General features: G+C 36.2%; 1 long non-coding RNA gene across 1 annotated transcript in view; it reads left to right on the top strand.

The window, feature by feature from the left end:
• LOC140167286 (uncharacterized) overlaps positions 1–17523 on the top strand; it is a 180843-nt gene that overhangs the window by 77554 nt on the left and 85766 nt on the right. The window contains exon 2 of the long non-coding RNA XR_011861022.1: positions 17243–17297. This is a non-coding gene — a long non-coding RNA (uncharacterized lncRNA). The remainder of the gene's footprint in view (positions 1–17242; positions 17298–17523) is intronic.

The raw sequence follows: 17523 nt of genomic DNA, 5'->3' as shown, positions 1-17523 counted from the left end.
AAAGAATTAAGGTAGCAGTTGTGTTCGCCCATGTATATCCTAAATAAAGACAAATGTGTAAAAATTTGAACAAGCAGCCGATGCCTGTAGTCGTTAGCTCTGATTTAAGACCTTATTTGTTGAAATTGATTGAGAATTAAAGATCCAAAACCTAATGAAGATATGAAATAAAAAGTTGCACTTTTGTGTTCTAATCAGTGAAAGCACGACGATAGTTAGTTTTTCGTGCTAATCAATGAAAGCACGGCGCTAGCTCTCTTGTTCGCGAACGCTTTGTGTACAAATCAATAGGGCATTAAATTTGAATCTTCCTTGAGTTTTTTGATAGTCGTGTCTATTTCTTGAACAATTGCAACGAATTCGAGCTAAAAGACGCAGCTATTGGCTGCTGGTTCCAATTATGACATATCTGTCTTTGTTTAGGATATACAGGGGGTAAACGTAACTGGTACCTTAAGTATTTGGCTTACTGTAGGATGTCCGTGGTAAATGTCATTCACTATTTTCCTATCCATATCGTGAGCATGTGATGGGCGTGTGATAAGAATGTGCTTCTTCGGGGTGCTCTATAGATCCATCATCATTATCATCATCTCATCGCAAACATTGTTATCATCAATGTCATGGGATTGATGATGGGTTAATGGTCTGGTACGGGGGTGTATTTTTATTTTTTATATATTGTGTGTCCAAGTGGTTAATGTTTTATTAATCTGTACGTTATGCTTATTAAATGACATACAGAGAACAATTGGGCATTAAAATATTTTATGCTATGATTACTGATTTGAAATTATTTTCTGTCGCTACAATTTCACAAAGAGGCAAGCAATATTGTTTTCGTCATTTATGTAAAAATCATCCGTGGACTTGCCGCTTATTAAAATAATAATTATAATGATTAAAATAATAATAATTTTATATTATATTATATTATATTATCAAGTATGCTGTAGTTTTGTCTGAACAATACGTCAGAACAAGTATAAATAAGAATGTTGGCTTAGTGGAAGGCGGAGACTGGTACAGGCATTTTGCTTGTAAAGCAGTGATTAAAAATTTACTTGGGTCAGTTTGGCTATTGGGACCCATTGGCGATCACAGAATAGTATATTATAGGCAAAATAATTATTTCTCGATCATGAGAGGATGTACCTTTTGCGTCAGCGTACTTTTCATAGAATAACACGATCGCACGACCTACATGACCAAACCTGGACCTTGCCTAGTGACGACCATGTGATTAGTCAATTCTCAAAAGCTGTGTTTGAGCCGTAAGTGCCGGTCTTTGCGTAGTACGCTCGACACAAATACCTGTGCGTACTCAAGTTTGCTCTTATGATCGAGAATTAGATAATTTGCCTATAGTATTGGCTATCAACAGACACACCAATTAATCCCCTTTAATATGTGTGACTATGTAGGCATTTGTTTTATTTGTCAACATACGTAGAACAAGCAGAAAGTCAAATTGTTATTGAGATCCTTGTTGATTTTTTAAAATCTTCTGACAGTCAGGTGTTACTGCCAACAAAGTTTATTTCAACAAGATAATAACAAAAAACGTGAGTCAAGAATGACAATAATCAAGTGCTTACAACTTTATGTGTGATTTCTGATACCACGCACCTAGGCACTATAAAAGACAACCACATGGGCCAATCAGTGGTTCACAGCAGCTTAGAAACAACGAGAGTGAATGGGTACAGTAAAGCATCAGACACGAGTAATAACATGCTTATGCGCTCTGCTCTTGAAGGGTGATGCGCCGTTGTCAGATATAGTCTGTACGAATAATGATATTTTTGGGGAAAATATTATTTAAACAAATTTAAAACAGCTCAGTATAAAACCAACATCCTTCACCATAGATACAGCCCTTGCTGCAGATGCGGTGTGATTAAGACTCGGAGTATATCTTATATTCCAATTACTATTGCACTTGCCATATCATCTTAATGTTGAAATCAAATGCGTAATAATAATAATAATAATAAACCTGTCCTTCCTGGACGCTATCAGCAGTATGATTTACACAATGTACAAGGTTTAAGAGTAATATATAAAACCGTACCACAAAGAACATTCTAACATCCCGGAAATAGTAACAATGAGTTGTATAGAATGCAGGAAACTGACCAATGAATAGCAGGTGGATGAGTTTCGCATTCATTTGTATGATGTTATACACGGATGTCATCACATTTGTGTCACTTATTATTTGTTCGTTTGTACTGACTTTGAAAACAGATGAAGATGACAGCATTTCATATGCCGTGGAATTAATACTTGCACTGACTAACAAACGCTTTTCAACAGTATATATTTTCTTATTGTGAATTGCCTGGTACATCCAATAGTTTAAGGTGGTACTACACCCCTTGATAAATTTGTGACTATTTGTGCATTTTTCTCAAAAAATAATACCACACTGGTAACAAAAGTTATGTATATTATAGGGGCAAGGAAACCAGTTACTACACTGGAATGTCAGTTACTTAGGACAAGCAGTACGTTATTTATGATAAGAAAAGAGGTACCACTAGAACGTACCTCATTTCTGAACATATATAATGAACCACTTGTCTTGAATGACTGAAATTTCAGGGAAGTAATTGGATTCCTTGCCCCTATAATAAACATAACCTTTGTTACCAGTGTGTAGTTGTATTTTGAGAAAAATGCCAAATTAGTCACAAAATATATCAGGGGTGTAGTACCACCTTAAAATACATCCAATTTTTTTGCAACCTCCGACGAATATAAAATTACTACATTGCCTAAACAATAGTTTTCAATACTCGAATGTAAGTTCATGGTAATAAACAGTTTCAAAAAGTGAAAACTGATTTCGACCAATATACGAGGGTTGGTCAATAATATCCCGCAACCATTATTTATCTCCGCTCATGCATGACTTAGATGACTGTTACTTACGATCAATAAAGTTTGTACCTTTGTCTTTCAAAACGCACAACAATTAGTATCAGAGTACCTTTAATTACGTAATCTCATTTGCATAAAGTCATTGCTATATGTACACTGACAATAATGGCGAGAAATTTGATTTGGCTTTGAGGAACGTGTAATAAAAAGAAGCAGAAGTAAGGACCAAAGCAGTTTACAAGCCTTATTTTTGGTATGAGGTAATCTGAGTATATTCAATTGATAATTGTGAAGGAAGAAATGTATCCGTCAACAGATGAGGATAGGGACCGTCTTTGAACTTCACCAAAAATAGACCTATAACAACAAGCAAAAATGGTGTGAAAATCGCGAAAAAGAGCCCACACGCTAGAAGAAAGAATCCAAATTATCTCCAAAATAAAGCAAAACCAAATATGGTTATTGGTATGGTATTAGAGATCATAGTCAGGACAATAGAATTTGTTGCAACAAAATTAGAAATATGTGCATGCGTTGATTGTATGCATGATTTAAAGTACCAAAAATGTATGAAAAAAGTAAAAATTCATCAAAAACGCGCTAAAAATATGACTAATACAAGGTTTGCGGAACAGTAGCTATGTGAGTGAATTGCTATACCAAGTCTTATGCTAAAATTAGACACACCTTTCGAAATTCAAATTTCTTATTCAATCCAGAGCCTCTCTATGGTGTGCTACTTTAATTACCAAAACAAGACCTTTTGAAATTAAGGGTTCATTAAGAAAGAAATGTTTATGGTTTCACCACTGGGACCTCCCTTTTTTATAATCAGTAGATACCCAATCAAACCAGGTACCATTGGTTAAATTTTGTAATCGATTAATCTTTTTATCTCTTATTATGTAAAGAACAATGGGTGATAAAGCCTACTCAAAATTGGAGATATTCAACACGATTTCTTTTCTTTAATAAAAATGGTATAAGTCTAAAAAGAGTCCAGCATCATGCCTATATTATCGGTCTATAAAGCTGCAAAAACCGTGCCAGATTATATACTTTTATTCTCGAGATATTTGGAATTATGTAACAATACCTCAATTTGGCGCGAGATTTTCTTGACTACTTTTCACCATAAATCAGGCAGTGCCCATACGCTATTGTGTTTATGCTAATGTCATTACGTAATCAAGCATTCAGCATCGCTAATGCATATTCGTTTTGAAAGAAAAAAGTACAAACTTGAATTTAGCGTAAGTAACAGCCATCCAAGTCATGCATGAGCGGAGATACACCATAGTTGCGGGAACTTATTGACCAGCCCTCGTAGTTGTAACCTTTTCCTGACCTCAACACGTTGATTGTCAAATGAAGTTACAAGTTAAACACCTAAAACTAAGAATTCACCATTGTATCATAGCCTCATTTCAAATATATAGTTTTAGTTTTGGTTTTGGTTTTGGTCACGTGGTTTCCTATTGTCCTGCCTAACCACTTGAATCATAAGATATCGAACTCATTGTTTCTACCTTTTGTTTAAAACCGAACATTTGTGTCAGTCAGTTTCGGTTTTGGTTTCAGTTTCTTATAAGTGGTGTGGATCGTAAAATTATTTGATTTGAAGTTACCTATTCTAAGTATACAAAAGAAATGTTTAAATTTCGCAGTGCAATATTCACGAGGAGAGAAATCGAGCATGGTAATCTACATTGAAAGACGTGGTTTACAAAACCGAATAAGTCTAGGCTAATTCACCTGTAAAAAAATATAGACCATCGAAATATTTGCATTCGACATTACAAAAGGGGTCACTATTGTAATTGTATAGGTGCTATAAACAAAATCGATTCATGTCCTTAATCCCATGTACCAGAATCGATGGAAGGCCATTATATGACCTCTAATAACCTAATGACTTTTACTGAAGCAATTTTACTGCAAAAGTAGAAGATAGAGGGAAAAGAGATTGTGTGTGGGGTGTGTGTGTGTGTGTGTGTGTGGTGGTGGGGGGGGGGGTGGTTGGAGGGCAAGGGGTATATGGGCCGGGAGAGAGAGAAACAGATGAGAGAGAGCATTGGAAGTGAAAGAGGAGGGGGAGGAGAGCTCGAGAGGAAGATATCGAATGTAGGGGAGGAGGAGGGGGAAAGGGGTAATTTAGGGAAGAGGTGGTTATATAGGGAGGGAGCCCCTCTTAAAGAGGTATGGGTTGTGCTTCCGGGGATAATAAACTAATTCATAATCAAATCATCTCCATGCATCGTTTATGTTTCATACAAACAAACAAATCCCCCCACCCCGCCCCATCCTTCAATATACGCGCATGTATATGATTTCTAGGCCTAGAACTCGTGAGTGTAATATGCCACCTACCTTCGACAGAGAGCATCAACTGTCGTCCGCGGGATAGATTTCCGATATCAATCATGATAATAATTATGTTAGCACAATAGGCTATTGTATACTTCTGGTTATATACCCTATACTGTGTCCTTCCAGCATAATAGTGTTATGATTGCAAACCAGATCAGCTCTACTTTTTAATCCCTTGATTTTTGGTTTCTAAACAAAAGAGAAACCAAAACTAAATATTTGAAATGAGGGACTGTCAATTGTTAGACATAATAGACATAAAAGAAGACTTCTATTTACCTCAAAGCACTTGTCCATGTGCCACTTAATAACCTTCTTTGGAATAGTGCCCTTCGTTCACCTGTGTCCGAAAAACATTTAAAGTAGCTTTAATTGAGCATATTATTCAACTCGTTTGATAAATTGAGAGTATTTGCACAGGGTATGCTCGATGTGTGCACATATTGTATTCTACATTGCCCCACATTACCTCCATTGAACCATATTGAGCCTATCAGACATGATACGAATTCAATTGTATGTGGTTTTCATTTTTAAAACTGAACCAATCGCCACTCACATTGCCGTCGATAGATTCATGTATTCTGAAGAGCTTTGGAAATAGATTTAAACGAGCTTGTTTTGTCGGTACCGAACCACTTTTATTCTTGAGTACATATCTGCAGAGTAGATATGATGAGCATTATTTTTGTCTTCAAATATTTCGTCGTTGCTATTAAGGAGACGCATGTTAAATCATGTGTCGCCCATAAAAGATGAAAACGTGCCTGAAACGTATTGCACTGATATTCCTTGTTTGTAAAAATGTACTTCACTGATATAAATACTTACTAGAACATCAAGCAAGCATATCTAAAAAAACAAACACTAGACGGCTGGTATCCGATCGACAACCCCTCTTCCAAGTGGACGGAAGTATTATAATTTAGACCAGACGAGCATATTTTGTGCCGGTTTTAATGAAATTTTCAATTCCTATTTTGTGCCTTATAATGAGCGTAAATTTGTCTATGGGATTGGCCTAAAAAGGAAGATGCAGTTATTGCTTTATTGTTTCTTATATTACAATTTTTTTTGGGGGGTGGGGAGGGACATTCCCATGGAAAATTTAGGGAGAGGGGCCTGTCCGCCGTCCGTCTCGCTACCTATGCCACCAACAGCCAATGCTACATCAAAACTGGGATTTGAATGAAGCTCGTCACGTATTTTTCTCATGGTTACAATGGTACAATCTCATAACTGGACCAAAACATTTGTGTATGCTAGTAAGCTTGTCAATCCAGGAAAAGGTCATTATTAGTCCCAAGGGTCATTAGTCCGAAAAGTTCAAAGTTCAGAGTCTAGACAATTTATGTTAGGATATGGTTACGGATAAGGTCAGGCTAGGATAAAGTTCGGAGTTTGGATTAAAGTCAGGGTTATGTTTAGAATTAGGAATAGGGTTAGGATTAAATTTATGGTAGGATATGGTTACGGATAAGGGTCTGAGTGTGGGTTAGAGTCAGGGTTATGTTTAGAATTACCGTTAGGATTAGGATTATGTTTAGTGTTAGAATTAGGGCAAGTTAGGTTACGGTTAGGATGAAGTATAAGGTTAGGGTTAGGGTAAGGACGTACATATGTGGTTTTCAGACGAATGACCGTTGGGACTATCGACCTGTTATAACCAGCATAGTATCAAGACACGGATTATATAGCTTACACAATAAAGCTGTATAAGCCCTCACCAAAATGAATTCATGACAATAGGCTGTCGGGCAAGGATCCTGTGATAGGGCCGCTAGTGAAGCTTTAAAAAGCTGCAATGATACTAATGCGATAAGCGCGTGCGATAAGGCTGGTAAATTGAATCGTTTGTTGTTGGCAGTTTGTCAACGAGTAATAATGGGTCGATATGGCATCGCTCGCCAATGGCGACTGAGTTTAAATCCATGTTCATTTTGTTTTTATCCATTTTATTTACCCAGGCCTTAACTGGTGACAAAAGAGATTTGACCCAATGGCTTTGGAATAAAATATTGAAGCTTGTCGATTGAAAAGTTAATCTACAGATATAACGTTCAAATTGACTTTTGCATGTCTGATTAGTTTGCAGGTCCATTGAAAATGAAAGATTATGTTGAGATCTTGAGATCAAGTTAGCTATAGTGTTGTATTATAGAAATAGGCATCAATATTCGTTAGAGCTTAACCATTTCATATTGTTATTCTGGCAATATTTTCTTATACAATATTATTGTTATATTGGTATACTTACATGTAGAAACAAAAACCTATATATGTATATAAATATAGGAAAACTATATAAAAAAATTATAAAAATAGTGAAAAATTATTGTGATGTTACCTACTTTCCTGTTTCAGTTGCCTCAATACTGACAGCCTCAAACGCTTCATATTTTATTCATTGATTTCAGTGTATTTCCGCGACAAAGTTTTAAAACTGTCCATCGTTGCCTTTTTGTGATTTATCATGCCAAATGGCTTTTCAGTCTTTTAATCATTTGTTTGTTCACTCCAGTGCCTTTTATACTTGATTCTATTACCCCCACGACCCATTATTCAAAATCGCGCACTGTGATTTGTTGAAACGCGTCACGTGACAGACCATTAATTAGCGATAAAGTGTCAAGGGCAACGAACTTTATGTTCTTCTATCATCACAGCGCACAACAGAGCGCACAGCACACCTGCTTATGTAGGGGAGAATGGAATGCCAGGGGTGTGTTATTGTATGTGCATACCTGCTTATAGGGGAGAATGGAATGTTAGGTTGTGTTATTGGAATGTGCATACGCTTTGGCTACGCGTATGCGCTCCACCTTGAGGTAAACAACTTGAAATATATGGGCAAAATTTTTTATATTTTCTCTTTAAATCACACTATTTTGTGGTAATAGAAAAGAAATAAAGGGTGCAGCATTATCCTTTACACGCAAATAATGTGTCCTCGGCAGTAAAAACGTTTACATAATGGGTTCGGCTGCGCCTCACCCATTATTTACGTTTTTACTGCCTCGGACACATTATTTTCGTGTAAAGGATCATGCATTGCCCTTTATTTCTTAAGTCTATATCTTAATGATATATGCATTGCGCGATCTGTTATACGAGGTTTCTTAAAATTGGCCCCATTACAGCCGTTGATGGCGTTTTGGATCGGTTAACTCCAATCTGGCCGGAATTAGCGAAGTGGACAATTGAAAGTGAGGACGAGTGTGTAAGATGAAAACTGAAAACGATGGCGATTGTGTAGCCTGGCTTCGTTAATTTGCCCCGGCCTGATTCAGGTGGGTCGGATGCGATATCACCATTATGACGTCGGCATTGGATTAACACAGAATCATGAAATCTTCACAAACAATTCTAAATGCGTTATGTGGTCTCAAAGCAAAATAATGTTATTCTAAAACCGTTGAAGTGCGACAAAGTATCTGACTGTAATGTTGTTGTTTTTCAATATTTACCACTGGCGGTAGGAAAGAAAAGAAAATGCTCAACGATGGGTCAATGCCTCATAAAATACCCTTCTTAAACTTAAGTCTGTATTAAATATCAACGTCCACTACGTATATGTCAGCTTTAATTATGTTATGAGGCGTTTTTATATTGCTTTTTATATGTCTTTCGATAAGATAAGGTCAGTGAGTTTAAAGAAGCAAGTAAAACAGAAAACAACTAATTAATGAAAGTTGACATACGAAACAGTAAATGCCCAACGGACGTTGAGAGGTATAAACGGAGCTTGGTTCTGAAGTAGATAAATAAAAAACGAACCAGAATTTGGTACCGTAGTCGCCATTTTGGACGAGTGTTAAATGTTAAGTACGAGTAGCCACAGATCCTCATGGTTATTTTCCGTCTAAAATCACTCAGAGCGCTAGTCACTCGCTGGCTATTGTTATACAAATATAAGAAGAAAACCACAATGCTTGATACTATATTTTTTTTGTTTAAATCCTGGTGTTAATCATAGGCGTGAAATTTAGACTTATTGCATGGCTGAGCATAACAATTCGACTATGCATACTCAGAGAAGATTTATAAGCAGTCCCATGATACAACTGAAACATCCGGGTACTTGAGAACCAGTCTACTAGAAATTTCAATTGAATGAATACAGCTGTCAAAAGCTTGATGATTCTCTGCGTACACTGTGTGATGAACGCCCGCGTGTGCGTAACGTGGAAGTGAATTCAACCTTGCCAACTCGCTCATGATTGGTTAGTAGTTTCATTATTGCATTCATGGTCGTGCGTTCGTGTTGTACTTTGAAATACGCGACATACGAAATCGGTCGCATCGCGTACAGCTGTTGGCAGCTGTGTCCATTAAATTGAAATTGTTACTTTTAGTATACCGATTTCTTGTACTTTCAGACTTTTATTCCTCATTCAAATGTGGGTCGATAGTAACAAAAAAGAGCTCATTTGAACAGGGTATCGATGTAATTCTATTTCAAAATATGCTGACATTACTCCCACCTGTACGATTAGTGTCTTTGAAAAGAGCGGTATTGTATTTAATCTATGATTGCGCACATACACAGATATGACAGGTGATGAGTGCAACCTACAGGGCAAAACATTCAAGAATTGCATTCACCTACCTATGCTATGATCAGCTCGTGTTAAGCGAGAATTATTCGGATTTTGTTACTGTGCTCCTCAATAAAGTTGTGAGGTCTCATAGATGACAGAGCATGTGTTCGAGAAAAATATGAGGTCTTGCAAGGGTGAGTGATGCTGAAAGGGGGGGTCTTAACAGCCCTACATACGCGTCACCTCCAAAGTGGGAGTGTCCCGGGTGCAAAACCACTCTATTTTATATCGTATCTCCTTATACCTCATAACCCTTTTACATACATCATTCATTCCAGATATCACTTAAAGCTACTCTATCGTAGTTTTATTTATTAGAGCAAAGACATCATTAACCTGACGATAATCGCCATTCATAGAGCCTTGATCACGCGGGTTATCAAGCACTACGTTCCTTGACCTCTATTTACAATCGTAGTCAAAAATTTTGACCTTAAGTTGTGGAGTATGAGGTTTTTGTACCAAACACACTATCAATGGTCATTATCATGAAGGTACAAGTACTTTAGGGTAATGGACTGTGCCCTGACAGATGAGGTGTTTGACTTCCTAGTGAAGCTAACTAGCCATATAAACACTCCTAAGACAGACTGACCCTACAACGGCTAACATTGATCTATCAAGTATGATGTTTATAACCGGTTAAAATGTAAATCACACTTGACAGAAAGGGTTCAGAAGACAAACTGGAAATGCTCTCCATTTCCTTAGAGGCATTTTGAAATGAACCGGTAAAGGTTATTTACATCTGATTACAATTCACAGAAGGACCTCTTAAGCTTTATGTGCGGAAGTTGTCTGTTTACGTATTCTACTTTTCCGGTCTTGTCTTTTAAACTCTTCACTCAATCGGTATTGTTTCTCGTTCGCATTACGTTTAATGTTTGTTCCAAAAGTAGGATACATTTTTTGCTACGATTATATTTGAAGAAGCAAACCGCGGCGCGCCTCGCATAGCAAGCGAAGTGAGCAGCGAATGTAGCCACTATGGTTTCCAAGAGTGTGTGATTCCCAGTAGTTTCTCTCCCTATGGGTAATATAGGTACATGGTCTGTAGCACAGACTACATCGATATTGGATTTTTAAATATCGCCCAAATTTTAGAAGCCCATAATAATAGACGCACATGTAAAAAACAAACCAAGCTTGTGGCTTTGAAAGTTTTTATGTTCTTTCCAATAATTTTGCTTCAAGAATTGCATATGTATGCATCTAAGCAATCTATTTAGTGATATGAAATAAATCACTGAACCATCGCTGTTGATCAGTGAAAATAAATAATCTCCAATTCTCCGTTAAGGTCAGCTAAAAAAATACACACACCCCACAGATACATGTAGATCTTCAATGAAAGTATATCTGATCAAGTTGTTAGTTACTGTCGTCGTATACCTTTCACGAGTCAGTAATTTAGATATTGTTTTTAACTGTATCTCTAAATGTATACGAGTATAAAAGGGTACACAATTTCAGAAAGAAAATGATGCAGAGAATCCAACCAACATAACAACATTTTTTTGGGAAAATCTCAAAATTTGATTTTACTTTATTGACTCGAGGAAGATATACGGACTATATAACATGATATGTTTTGATTCATTGAGCTTGTCATTTCAATAACCGATGTCACTTTTAGTGATTATGTGAAAGTCGCTGGAGGTGGATGACATTTAAAGTGCCGTCTTAACGAGGTCAGTGGGTAATAACCACAAGTCACTTCAGATATAATATTGTGGAAAAATTTATAACTTGATAGCAAGCGTCTAAGGCAAATCTGATGGCGAGGGCGTGCGGCCAATCCATACTTGTCTTAACAACTCAGACGGAGTTTGTTTAATGATTAATGTTTATTATTAATGATTCAGTCAAATTTATAATCACTTTCCTTCGGATGATAAAATAATAACGGAAAATGGTACCATTGTGTTGATGTACAGATAATTACTTTCATTATCTAATGTACTTTTACTAGTTGAAAGGTGACCAAATACCAACAAAGGGTTTCAGAACAACGGTGGCCATTTTATATGTAAACTTTGCCATACGATCAAGGCGGCTGGTGCATACAGTCAACAAGTTCCAGAATATTAACGAAGTGTAAGGTCTTTAAGTAATCCAAGTACAAGCTTAATTACCTGTTCTGCTCACTAGAATAGGTAAGTGGTTGCGCAATTGTGTTACAAATGCATGCAATGAGCGTTAGCTCAAAGACAATATTGTTCAAGGTTGCACCGCAGGCTTATAAAGAAACAATGTTGCTCTAGAGACAATAGCAAAGCTTAAAGTATCAATTAGCCCCCGATAGAGTGCAGGGCCGGAAGAATGAGGGAAATTATAGGTAAAGAGTAAAAAAAGTTAAAAGTATGAAATGGGTGACGGGCTGTCTCTAAGTATAAGTCACATTTTATGATATCGATAGCCCATCACCCTTAAGGTTACTCTTGATTTCTTGCCCTGATGGTTTTTGTTGATACTGGGGCACAGTACAAAAAACATCAAGGCCGCAGAGGCGGCAGGCCCGAGGCCGGTGACTCCCATTCGACTCCAAGTGAAACCCCACAGAGCATGAAGCAAAGAGTAACCTTAAGGGTGACAGACTGTCTCTAAAATGACCTTAATTTTTAAACCTTTAGTAACCTTAATGCAACGACCATGAAATGTAATGTAACAGATGGCGCTATCACTGTACTAATGTGCTAAATATATTAGCACTTAAAAACTTAATATTAGCGCTGTAATGAAGAAACTAGGTTGCAACCTTTGTTTATCGTTCTCAAAGGAAATTTAGTGACAATGCTACTTTTACTTGTCAGTCCGTTTGAATTTTAGGCAATTATTACTTGCAGCGAAAGTAGTAGCCTTGATTCGTTGTGTATATTTGAAGTAGTCAGAAGTACGTGATTGATCAATCTGCTGATTGTTCATAAAACATTGAGTGACGTTGACAACTTGAATCGTAAGATCCTGAGCGTTGTATTTGCAAATGTAATTGTCCTAGTGCCAATGTTTAATCTATTAGTTTCATATACTGTTGCAAATTTTGATTAAAGAATTTGTATACAATATACTAAAATTGGTCCATGCAATGTTTTAGGCTATCGTGATAAGGGCGAAAAAGTAGCGTAACACAATTTGTTGGTTATATAATAGGCTCCTTCGACAAGAAAGAGGGCTTCGCGCCATTCGTGATTGAATATTTCACATGAAAATCACACATTGCTTTTTGTACCTGTGTTGGTGCCTTTGGATGTAATCCATCGTGTTCACTGGCTGTTTTAGGGACTCGGAATTGTTAACAACAAAATATCTCCTCGAACTTGTAATGATGAATTGTAATTGTGTTTGCGTAGTGAAGAAAATCAATTTGTAGCTGACTTAGAATGCCAACCCTTGCATACTATTTTATCCTTCTGAATATTGAATCTTATAGGTTAATATGCTTTGACCTGCTTTTACTGAGGAGCAGTTTCTGTCTTAATATAGTGTTATATCTTATATTAAAATGGTTATTACCCTGACATGGCTATTCTGATTTAAAGCAAATATTCTAAAAGTCTTTATAGTGGCGCAGAGAGGCAAAACAGAAACCTAACCACGGTGTCTTGTTCACTTTCTTCCCATCAAAATTTCGCTGATGTAGAGATTCCTACATACATGCATAAGAGCAGTAATCACCAAAGTGTTTGCATTGGAGCAAAGTTTATTATCGGTATTTTATTTTAAATTTATCACATATCGTGACCAAACGGCCAAATTACAAAAAAAAAAAAAATAATAAAATAAAAATAAAAAATACAATTTGAACATGCATTTAAAGATTGAACACTTTAAGAACTTTAAAATACACCAAAAACAATTACACACAATATTTTGACTTCGACCAAATATTTAAATTTCAAAAGCATGACAAAATATTATAACCACTGCACTAGACTATAGAAAGGGCATTCATGGCACTGAAGAAAAAAAAAAAAAAAGCGCAGTGATTTGTTGTGATTTTGCACTGGCACAACGCCTAGACGTTGATCCACAATCCTCAGCACACTTCACAGGTTGTCGTTGACCCCACATCATTCTATAAACAATTCCAAGAGGATATAACTGCTTCTCCGAGAATGCAACTTCGTATGACCCCGTGTATCCGGTTAACCCACTAATGCAAACCGTAATAGAATTTCTTTTATTCATAATCATTATCTGTCTTTTAAGGATGTCTTTGGTCTAAGGGAAAGGCTAGCCCATGATGATTAATTGATGTATTTTCTCTCCTACTTGAGCCATGACCTATGAGACTTAGTGGCTATGACAGTATAGTCTAAATAATGCAAAAGAAGTCATGTCAATTACGCATTTCCAGAAATCCATTTAGACGCCTAAGGTTCGTCTAACCACCCGTTTAATATTTACGGTACGAATAGAGTGTTGAACAATCTTTCATATAACATAATTTTCTAAAGGTATCTAAAGGTAATGACTGTGCTCTACTGCTTTAGTTGGAGTCAGCTAGGTATCGATAATGGAATACATATAACGAGAAAGACCAATTCAATTTGGTTAGTTAAAATATTGGAATATATCAATATTTTTCAGTAATTTGACGTGAAAAATAAAGTTGCATACTGGTAAAAAAAAGTTGTATACTGGTTGGGATAATTCATGATTACATCTGAGTTTGTTACAGCAAGTTATTGAGGGCACGATTAAAACGAGGCCTTGACTACATGTAGTTGTAAGGAAAAACAAGTATTTGAATTGGAGCGAAGGTTACGTGAACTCCTGCCTAAGGATGTTGTTGTCATCTTGGCTCTAAGACAAAGGCTTACGTAGGATGAATCATTGATGTATTTCCTGTTCTACTGAGAAGAGTGAGGCCATGATCTATGAGGCTTTGTGACAATGACAGTCTAGTCTAATGATGCAAAGGAAGTATTGTCAATTATGCATATCCAGAAACTATTTAGCCGCTCGAGGTTCATCTAATCACCTGTTTTATGTTTGATGTACAAATACAGCGTGGGACACTCATTCGTACATCATACTTCCTTAGTTTAAGGTTATTAATTATTTTAAACTGTTGTGATTGGGTAGTTCACAGCATCTTACGAATGGTAGTGAGCTTTGGCAAAAACTGCATTGCTCAATTCATAGCGAGCGTGTAGAAGAATTAAAATATCCCAGATATACTTTTATAGGTGCTGCGGTTCTTGAGTTACGTTGTAAAGAGGGCTGAAACATCAACACTTTTGTAAGACGTACATAACTCATTAACAACAATAAATTAAGCAAGTTTGCAAAGTATACGATTTTAGAACTAACTTTTGCAAAATATCAAGGTGTTAATTCTCAATAATATATTGATTTAGATAATAAAAATCGATTTTTAGGTTGCTTCGACCAACAATACCTCGTCTACCCTTAAGGGTAGACGCGGTATTGTTGGTCAAAGCACACAAAAATCGATTGTCATTATCTAAATCAATATATTATTGAAAAATAACATATTGATGTTTTGCAAAAGTTCATTCTACAAATCACATACTTAACTTGAAAACTTGCTTGATTTATTGTTGTTAATGAGTTATGTACGTTTAACTAAAGTGTTATTGATCTTGTATTAAGATGGCAATTCTAGTCCTTGATCGCGATTTAGAATATACATGTATAGTAGCCCAAATATGCACAATAGACACTTAACCGCAGCGATGTGTTCACTTTTTCCTCCAAAATACGTTGCTGTAGAGATCTATCAGACTTAGTGACAATGAAAGTCTAGTCTAAATGATGATGAAAAGGAGGTCATGTTAATTACGCATATCCAGGAATGCAATAAGGTTCTTCTAATCATCCGTTCCCTGTTTATGGTAAAAAAATACGACGTAGGACACTCGTTCTTTACATCCTACTGCTTTCAACTTAGTAACACTAATCATGTTTTGTGTGTGCATAAATGATTTCAGGTAGCGACGGTTCCCTTTATACAACGAAACTAACAAATTCAATGCTGTTTTGTTAGAGGTGTTCCAAATTTGTGACCCGGCAGCACAAATGAGCCGTAAATTCCCTAAACTGTATTCTGAGTTACGGTGTAAAATGTGTAAACGAAGGTCATATTCATCGGTAACTTAAGCTGGCCCGACATCCGTCTCATTTCGATAGTCAAAAACTAATCAATAATCCTATTGTTGAAGTGGATAATAAGCTTCTACCTTAGATGGCTATAGAACTTTTAATAGCTCTGGTCTTTGTTTGCTTATATTGCTAAATCATGTTCAAGTGGTGGTTTACCAGGCATTGTATTTTGTACAGGTATGCATAACCAATAATTAACAATGAGAGAACTTTCTTAAACCTCGTTGACTTGGGGATGATTTGAAATGACCGCCAATTATGACTGTTTGATATTTATTGCCAACAATGTGGAAAAAGAGACACATGTAAAAACGTAAAAAGCTATAATTTCATTGAAGGAGCAAAGTTTAACAAACCATAACCCCGCTTCTGGATATCGTTTGAAGTCAAATGATATACCATTTTAAGTTTATGATGTTTATTTTTAAACACGAAATAAAACAAAATTGACCGGGGAGGAATTTACGGCTCATTCGCCGTGGACGGTCACATATATAACGATTCGTCAGCTATTGTACAAAGCATTGTAGAATGTATCAGGTTATTTATTGCACTATTAAAACGAAGGCGTGACATCATATAGTTATAAGAAAAAAGAATAAATATTAACCGTGTCAATACTACGTAGGATACATAATCCTGCGAAGAATAAGTATTAGCTCATTTTGAAAATTATACTCAGGATATTTGATCGAAGATATTTCATAGATACGATCTTAACGCAAATTGTTGTCAAAAAGTCTAAAGATAACCACTATTATATTGTACCGTAATAATCTCCTCGAACTTGTAATGACGAATTGTAACGGTGTTTGCATAAGACATAAATCAATTTGGATATGACTTAGAATGTAAATCCATATGCATACAAGTGTATACTTCTGAATATTACTAGGTTAATATTCGTTGACCTATTTTTTCTGAGTAGGAGTTTGAGGTCTTAATCTAGTGTTGGATCTGATTGAAATGGTTATTACACTGGCAAGGCTATTCTGATTTAGAGTAAATATAGCAGCGCAAAGAAGCACAAAAATGCATTTCTGTAAAGATTAGTGTTTACATTTATTAGAACAAGAATAGGCAAGTATGTGAAATAGAGCAAAGGTTAGACGCAGTTTCGGCAATCATATCTTTTGCCTTTCTCAATAAAGCCTGTTGATACTTTTTGGATGAATGACGTCATTAGATGATGACGCCCTCTGGATTAGCTGGTTGTAGATTCACTAACTATGTATATTTTTTATTTTAACTTACAGATTTGTTACGGAACCTTAAATATAGACGAGATCTTGTCATAAAGGGACACGAAATGTAAGTATTAGTTATTTTTATATTTAAATTCAAGTATCTTTCTTTAATTACCAAAACTCTGTTAATAAAATAAATGCATTTAGGGTTGAGTGACCGCTTATAGGTTGAATTCCCAGTCTGCCTAATCATGAAGCTCCCGTGGCCAAGTGGTTAAGGCGCTGGTCACGTAAACCACAGGTAATTAGTTTAATTCCCGGGCGGGATCACTTTCCTATTTCCTCCATTA

This window comes from Amphiura filiformis, chromosome 13 (genome assembly GCF_039555335.1).
Source record: "Amphiura filiformis chromosome 13, Afil_fr2py, whole genome shotgun sequence".
Taxonomy (NCBI): domain Eukaryota; kingdom Metazoa; phylum Echinodermata; class Ophiuroidea; order Amphilepidida; family Amphiuridae; genus Amphiura; species Amphiura filiformis.
This window is presented reverse-complemented; position numbering and strand designations above follow the sequence as displayed.